The following is an 8,285-nucleotide window of genomic DNA, read 5'->3' on the forward strand; positions in this document are numbered from 1 at the left end:
TGAGACTCCTTCATATGCCTGCTGGTCTGTTTGGGAAGTGTCGGTGAAAGCATTTCACACAGACTTACAGAGCGGATCGTTGTATTTGTAGTTTCTGAGATAAGTGTATTTGGAGTGTTTTTTCCCTTCCTCGCTTTATCATTTATCTCCTTTCCCGTTGGAGTTCCCTCTGTTGTAGTTGTGTAGTTTTTGTATGCAAGGTGGTTTTGGTTTTTCCCTTGTACTGTCTCGTTCGTCTAAGTACTGTGTGTGGGCATATTATTACTTGTCCTCTTTTGTTGTGATCGGGGTCCTTCTCAGGACTAGATTACTTAGGTGCAGGGATCCTCAGGAGGTAGGGGTTACGCTGGCGGCCTGGACCTCTGTACCTTTAACAGTACCTCCAGGTTGAGGGATTAGTCAGGGCCCCAGCTTAGGGTCAGCTTAGGCTCCCTACCTCCAGTATACAGAGACAGAGTAACAGATATCACACGGTATCCAGACAGTAACTTGAGCATCATCGCCAGTAATGGCTTACCCGTGCCGCAGATGGGGTTCAAGGAGATGACCATTAAAATTGGTAAAGTTGAACAGCCGGCACAGGGAGTAATTATTGTGGACATTGACCGTCGTGAAAGTCACCCTAAAATAACTGTGGGTACTAATGTAATTGAAAATTGTCTTTCAGAGGTAATTGTAATTCTACAACAGGTGGCGGTGAATGCTAGTTCCAGCCAACAGAGAGTCCTCAACAAGGAGATAAAAGCGCTGATGAGACGGCAGCAGGTAGAACTGTCTGGTGGTGAGATCGGTAGCGTAAGACTGAGTGACCCATTCCCCATTTCCATGCCTCCCAAAAGTGAAATGATGATCTGGTGTCGGACTGCAATCGGGTTGAGAGGTAGAGACTACCAAGCCATGGTAGAACCCGTGTACTCAGACAGCAGGCCCACCATTTTGACAGCCCGTGGGGTGGTTGATGTCCGTCATGGGAGGGTGCCCGTCCGCATCCTCAACATTGGGGAGAGGGAAGTACACTTACCCAGATACGCTACACTCGCCAAACTGTTTGTTGTCGAACACAAAGCTATCAGGGCCGTGGAACCCTTGCTTCCATCTCCACAGGCGGAGGGTAATGGCTCCCAGAAACAAAAGGAGGACTGGTGCCAGAAACTCCACGTGGGTGCTGACTCCACTCCCCTGCACCAAAAACAAGGAGTCTACCGGGTGGTACAGGAGTACGAGAGAGTCTTTAGTAAGCACCCGCTAGACTTCGGCAGAGTAAAAGGGATAGAACACCACATCCCCACAGAGAGCCTCCCACCAATAAAAGAAAGACACCGACCTGTACCCCCTGCACATTATCAGAACGCAAAGGGCATGCTAAGAGAGATGAAAGAAGCTGGGGTCATTAGAGACAACTGTAGCCCCTGGGCAGCCCCCTTGGTTCTGGTGAAAAAGAAAGACGGCACCATGAGAATGTGCGTCGACTATAGACAAATCAACCGTATCACCCACAAAGACGCATATCCGCTGCCTAGAATAGAAGAGTCTTTAGCCGCACTAAAATCAGCTAACTTGTTTTCTACTTTGGACCTTACTAGCGGGTACTGGCAGGTTCCTGTGGCAGAGGCTGACAAGGAGAAGACCGCCTTCACCACCCCGATGGGACTGAGCGAATTCAACTGCATGCCTTTCGGGCTCTGCAACGCACCAGGGACCTTCCAGCGGCTGATGGAATGCTGTCTAGGGCACCGAAACTTCGAGACGGTCCTCCTTTACCTGGACGACGTGATCGTCTATTCGAAGACCTACGAGGACCATCTCAAGCACCTGGCCGAGGTGTTCGAAGCCCTGGCAGGCTATGGCCTGAAGGTGAAACCATCGAAGTGTCACCTGCTGAAACCAAAGGTCCAGTACCTAGGGCACGTGGTAAGCGCGGAAGGAGTGGCCCCCGACCCTGACAAGGTCACGGCAATCAAGAGCTGGCCAAGCCCCTCGAACATCAAAGAGGTGAGACAGTTTCTCGGGTTGGTAGGCTACTAACGAAGATTCATCCCCGGGTTCACCAAGATGGCAGCTCCTATGCAGGACCTCTTGATCGGACAGTCTAAGTCCAGGAGTCAAAAGCCACCCTTCAAGTGGGATAAACTGGAAGAGGAGTCCTTCCGCCAGTTGAAGATGGCCCTCACGGGGAATGAGATCCTGGCCTACCCTGATTATGGCCAGCCTTTTATCCTCCACACAGACGCCAGTAATGTGGGACTGGGAGCCGTACTGTCCCAAAACCAACAGGGCAGAGAAAGGGTGATCGCGTACGCCAGCCGGAAGCTGAGACCCACCGAGAGGAACCCGGAGAATTACAGCTCCTTCAAGCTAGAATTCTTGGCGGTGGTGTGGGCCGTGACGGAATGCTTCAAGCATTACCTGGCCTCCGCAAAGTTCACCGTGTACACGGACAACAACCCGTTGACACACCTGGACAATGCAAGACTGGGTGCCCTAGAACAGCGGTGGATGGCCCGTCTCTCCAACTATGACTTCGTGATGAAGTACCGGGCCGGCAAAACCAATGCCAACGCAGACGCCCTGTCGAGGATGCCTCACTTACCTGAAGGTGACGAAGACCCAGAAGAGCTGGAGGAGGTAGAACTCCCCGCGTTTCACCGGTATGGAGTCGCTCAATACTCCCACCGCGTGAAAGAGGAGGATCTAACAACCGTGATGATCAATCCCCTACCTCACCACAGCTGGGCCGAGACCCAAGATAGTGACCCTGCAGTCCGCCTGGTGAAAGATCTGCTGACCCGGGAAGACGCCCGCCTAGATCCAGATGCCCCAGAGGAAGCCAAGCAGTTATGGAAAGAGAAGAGCAAGCTGTTCCTCTACGAAGGCAAGTTGTGCAGAAGGATTGTCAACCACCGGACGCATGAGCTGACCTGGCAAGTCGTGGTTCCAAGGCGGGATGCAGCTATGGTCCTGGGAGCTTACCATGACAGAGCGGGACACTTCGGTTGGAAGAAACTGGAGTTCCAGCTAAGAGGAAGGTTCTTTTGGGTCGGCATGAGAGGAGCTGTAGAAAAGTGGTGCAGAGACTGTGGCCCTTGTCACCTAAGGAGGAAGGACCGCACCAGCCAGAAGACACCCTTGAGGCCCATCGTCACCACGCAGCCTCTTGAGCTGGTAGCTCTAGACCACGTCAAGTTGGCTCCAAGCCGGTCAGGGTACATCTACGCCCTGACAATCGTGGACCACTATTCACGTTTTCTCGTGGTGGTCCCGGTAAAGGACTTGACAGCCCAAACAGCGGCCAGAGCCTTCCAGCAATATTTCTGCCATCCACACGGGTATCCGGAACAGGTCCTGACAGACCAGGGTCCAGCGTTCGAGGCTGAAATCTTCCAGGAGTTCTGCAACCTCTATGGCTGTAAGAAGATTCGGACAACGCCTTACCATCCACAAACCAACGGGATGTGTGAGAAGATGAACAATATAGTCATTGATCTCCTGAAGACGTTGCCCCTGGAGGAACGCAGCCTGTGGCCAGAAAAACTGCCGGACCTAATAGACCTATACAACAATATCCCGGTGAATGCTACAAACTGCACCCCGGCTTACCTGATGCGAGCTAGACCAGGTAAGCTGCCCGTAGACCTGGAGATGGGAGTCCTAATACCTGAGGACACCTCCCCGGATGCGGACTGGGATACGGAAAGGCAACTGCAGTACAAGAAGGTACAGGAGAGTGTGGAGAAGAGCCTGGCCCAGGTGAGAGAGAGGCAAGAAAAACTCTTTAATCAACACGCCCCTGCTGGTCCCCTAGAACCTGGTGAGCAAGTCCTAAAGCGAAAAAGAAGGCTACATAAGTTGGACGACCAGTGGGAAAGGGAACCCTACACCGTACTGCAGTCTGACCACGACAACCCAAAGGTGTGCGTAATCACCAAGGACGGAGGAGAAACCACTAGTGTTGTCTCCAGAGACCACCTCAAAAGATGCCCCGAGCAACTCCGTAGTGCAGAAGAGGATCAGAGTGACCTTGAACCCGCAGAGGACAAGGAAGAAATGATCAGCACCGTTCTCGGAGAGTTCCCTCAGTCCTGGACTCGCATAAATGATGCCATAGTGGTACCTGTCCTGCATTTCCTGCAACCGGCACAGCAACAACCAACACCAGAGCCGGAAAGTGAAGAGGAGCAAGCGGTTCCAGAGGCAGAAGAGCCTGTACCAGCAGCCCAGGAGAGTCAACCCTCTGCTGACAGTGAGCCTGCCATGCCTGCGGTAAGCCAAAGAACCCGCAGACAGCTGCCTGCCCTACCTGTACACCCAGCTGGTAGCTGTAACCCTAACGCTAGTGGGGAAAGCCAGGTTGGTCCACCACCAGACAGTGGGTTAAGGACTCACAGGTTATGGACTTTTTATAACCAGGACCTTGTATGGACTGCGTTCGGAGCCTAACCAAGGAATGAACTAAGACTGTAAAGGACTTGGGGTAGGACAGACCCCCACCTGGTTAAGGCTCCCCGTTGTGTTGGTGATATGGACACCTGGTCACAGACCACACTGTGACCTTAAGAACTCAATCTGTGCGTCACTTGTATACTAATGTTTTATGGTATGCATATTGTCTTTGTATATTGTTTAGTCCCGGAGTACTAAATTTCACTAGGGGGGAATGTGTCACCCTAGCATGGATGCAACAAGTGTAATTAAAGCTGTGTCTGAGAGCAAGGGGGAGGTTCTCTAGTCAGGGGAACATTAGCATGCAATGCCTCCTGTCTAAGGCCAGTAGGGGGAGCAGGCTGCCCCTATAAAAGCTGGTGCTGGGGGCAGGGTTAGGGAGAACTGGATGGCCTGTCTCAGCATTGAGACTTGTCCCAGAGCAGAACAGGGACAGACAGTTGCACTGCACCTAAGAGGAAGTGTGGCAGGAGGAGAGCCACAAGCCAGAGACAAGAGGCGAAGCAAGCCTGTCTTGGCAGATAAGAGACTGACTTTACCAGACTTTGGTGTCTGAGGCTGGGAGGATTCCACATCCTCCAGCAGAGAACCAGTCCGCAAGGGACTGTATATTCCTTGGCCTAAGAAGCCTGGAGGCCCTGCCACAACCGAAGGGACCAGTAAAGCCGTACAAGGCTGGGAGCAGAAAGGAACCCACGTCGCAGGCCATACAGGCGAGAATACACAGAAAGCTCGGAAACGTGGGCTGTTACCCTATAACGAGGAGATAGCCAGAAGGAGCGCAGAAAGCACGGTAGACCTACACCCTCACCCTGACCAGGGCCAATTTCCCCGTTGCTCTCAGACATCCAGGTCCCCTCCTAGCTGGGACTGTTTATGGGTCAGTTTACCTGTTTCAGTAAAGACCCTGGACTGCAACCTATTGTCTGTGTGCTCCTTCGCGCCTCCAGCACTACCGGTACTGGGACTCTCACCACCATCACTCCCAACATCCATTATACTGCCCTGGGGCCGCACTCTTCCCGTGGGGAGTCACACTACCCTAGCTGCACACCTCATCAGCCCCAGCGGTCTGCATGCAGCGGCGGTTCCTAATAACCGCAATCCACGGGTGGCATAGTCAGACATAAACATCAGCACATAACGGACTACCACTGGCCTGACCACCCTGAGCCACGGAACCGGGTTGCCACTACTACTCCCATCGTTCCCCCACTGCCCGGATCCGAGTGCCCCACGGCCCAGGGGGCGAGTCACTTGCTCTTCTTGCTCTCCGGTAGGCTCCTGCTGGGTAGGCTGAAGGAAGTGTAGGACGGGTACCAGTATTGCGCCATTTATCTGAGTCCAGGTCCGGGGGAACTCTCCGAGAACTGTGCTGATCATCTCTTCCTTGTCCTCTGCGGATTCAAGGTCATCTTGATCTTCATTTGGACTCTGTAGTTGCTCGGGGCACAGACCCACCAGGAGTACAGGGAGGAATGGACCTGGGTGTCTGAGGGCATTCGGGCGAGCTCCACTGGTCAGGGTGAATGGGTAGGCCTACCGTTCTCTCTCTGCCCTTGCTGACTATCTCCCCCTTTAGTGGTATGATAGCCCACGTCCCTGAGCTGGCCGTGTACTACGCCTTTATGACTTGCGACTCGGGCCTTAGGTACCTGTAGCTTCTCTGTGCTGTACCGGTCCCTCTGTGTGGCGGAGCTTCCAGGCTTCTTAGGCCAAGGGACCTAAAATCCCTCGCAAGTAGATGATCTGCTGCAGGACTTGCAATTCTGACAGCCTCGGATCCCAGTGTCCGGTATGTTGTTCTCTCTCAGCCAGGACCAGCTCTCGTCGCCTCTGTCCCTGGCTTGCTGTTCCTCCTTAGCCTCCTTGACTCCTCAGCTGCCGCTGACCTGTCCCTCTCTTCTGGGAACCCTTCTGGATGCTTCAGAAGTGGGTCCTGGTTTCCCTAACCCTGCCCTCAGTACCAGCTTTTATAGGGGCAGCCTGCTCCCCCTACTGGCCTGGGACAGGAGGTGCTGCATGCTAATGGTCCATGACCAGAGAACCTCCCTCCTGCTCTCAGACACAGCCTTACAAGTTTGTGGCATCCAGGCCTGGGGTGACACAGTAGCAGCAAATCCACACCATATAATTCAGTGCTTTTTATAAATCATCTGCTCCCGTTATTCAATCATTGTACGATGATAAACAGCTATTCACACACACATTATGATGCCCCCACAGTACATTCCCCCGACAAAGTATGATGTCCCCACAGTACATTCCACCACACACAGTATGATGTCCCCACAGTACATTCCCCCCCACACACAGTATGATGTCCTCACAGTACACCCCCCCACACACAGTATGATGGCCCCACAGTACATTCCTCCCCACACACAGTATGATGCCCCCACAGTACATTCCTCCCCATAAAGTATGATGTCCCCACAATAGATTTCTCCACACACAGTATGATGTCCCCACAGTACATTCCCCCCACACATACAGTATGATGCCCCCACAGTACATTCCTCCCCACACACAGTATGATGCCCCCACAGTACATTCCCACACACACAGTATGATGCCCCCACAGTATATTCCCCCTCACACACAATATAATGCCCCTACACAGCATGATGTCCCCACAGTAAATTCTCACACACAGTATGATGCCCCCACAGTAAATTACCCCACACACAGTATGATGCCCCCACAGTACATCCCCCCCACACAAAGTATGATGTCCCCACAGTACATTCCCCCCCACACACAGTATGATGCTCCCACAGTACATTTCCCCCACACACAGTATGATGTCCCCACAGTACATTCCCCCACACACAGTATGATACCCCCACAGTACATTCCCCCCACACACAATATGATGTCCCCACAGTACATTCCCCCACACACAGTATGATGTCCCCACAGTACATTCCCCCCACAGACAGTATGATTCCCCACAGTACATTCCTCCCCACACACAGTTTGATGCCCCCACAGTAAATTCCCACACATACACAGTATGATGCCCCCACAGTACATTTCTCCAACACACAGTATGATGCCCCCACAGTACATCCCCCCCACACAAAGTATGATGTCCCCACAGTACATTCCCCCCCCACACACAGTATGATGCTCCCACAGTACATTTCCCCCACACACAGTATGATGTCCCCACAGTAAATTCCCACACATACACAGTATGATGCCCCCACAGTACATTTCTCCAACACACAGTATGATGCCCCCACAGTACATTCCCCCCACACAGTATGATGTCCCCACAGTACATTCCCCCCCCACACACAGTATGGTGTCCCCACAGTACATTCCCCCACACACACAGTATGATGTCCCCACAGTACATTCCCCCCACACAGTATGATGCCCCCACAGTACATTCCCCCACACACAGTATGATGTTCCCCTCTACGCCAGTCTTTTCACCGAGCTAAACACAACTCTCAGCAAAAAAAGTTGTGGACTGGCTCCGTACCGTCTCTGGCCACATTCACCTGTCCACGTGTTTGTGGTTAGGCAGTCCTTCCACTGGGGAGGGCACGGGTAATGTTGTGGGACCCATGCTTGTGGAAGGCGGAGACAATACCGGAAAAAATAATGGCGGCTGGGGACCGAGTATAGATACCCATTCGCCGCCGCCATAAGATTGTGGACAGCTTCCGCCTCCACGAGCTTAAAAAGCCATATTTCAAGTGCAAGCAGCTGCCCAGAAATCTGGCAGTTTAGTGTTGCGGCCTGTGGGTGGGTGGATGGCTGCATACTTGCACTTGTATTTCAAGTAACAGAAAACTAAGCAGATGGTGGCCTCTATCATCATCATGGCCTCA

Source organism: Phyllobates terribilis, unplaced genomic scaffold (assembly GCF_046119375.1).
Source record: "Phyllobates terribilis strain yellow unplaced genomic scaffold, ASM4611937v1 Scaffold_19__1_contigs__length_20705806, whole genome shotgun sequence".
NCBI classification, from domain to species: Eukaryota; Metazoa; Chordata; class Amphibia; order Anura; family Dendrobatidae; genus Phyllobates; species Phyllobates terribilis.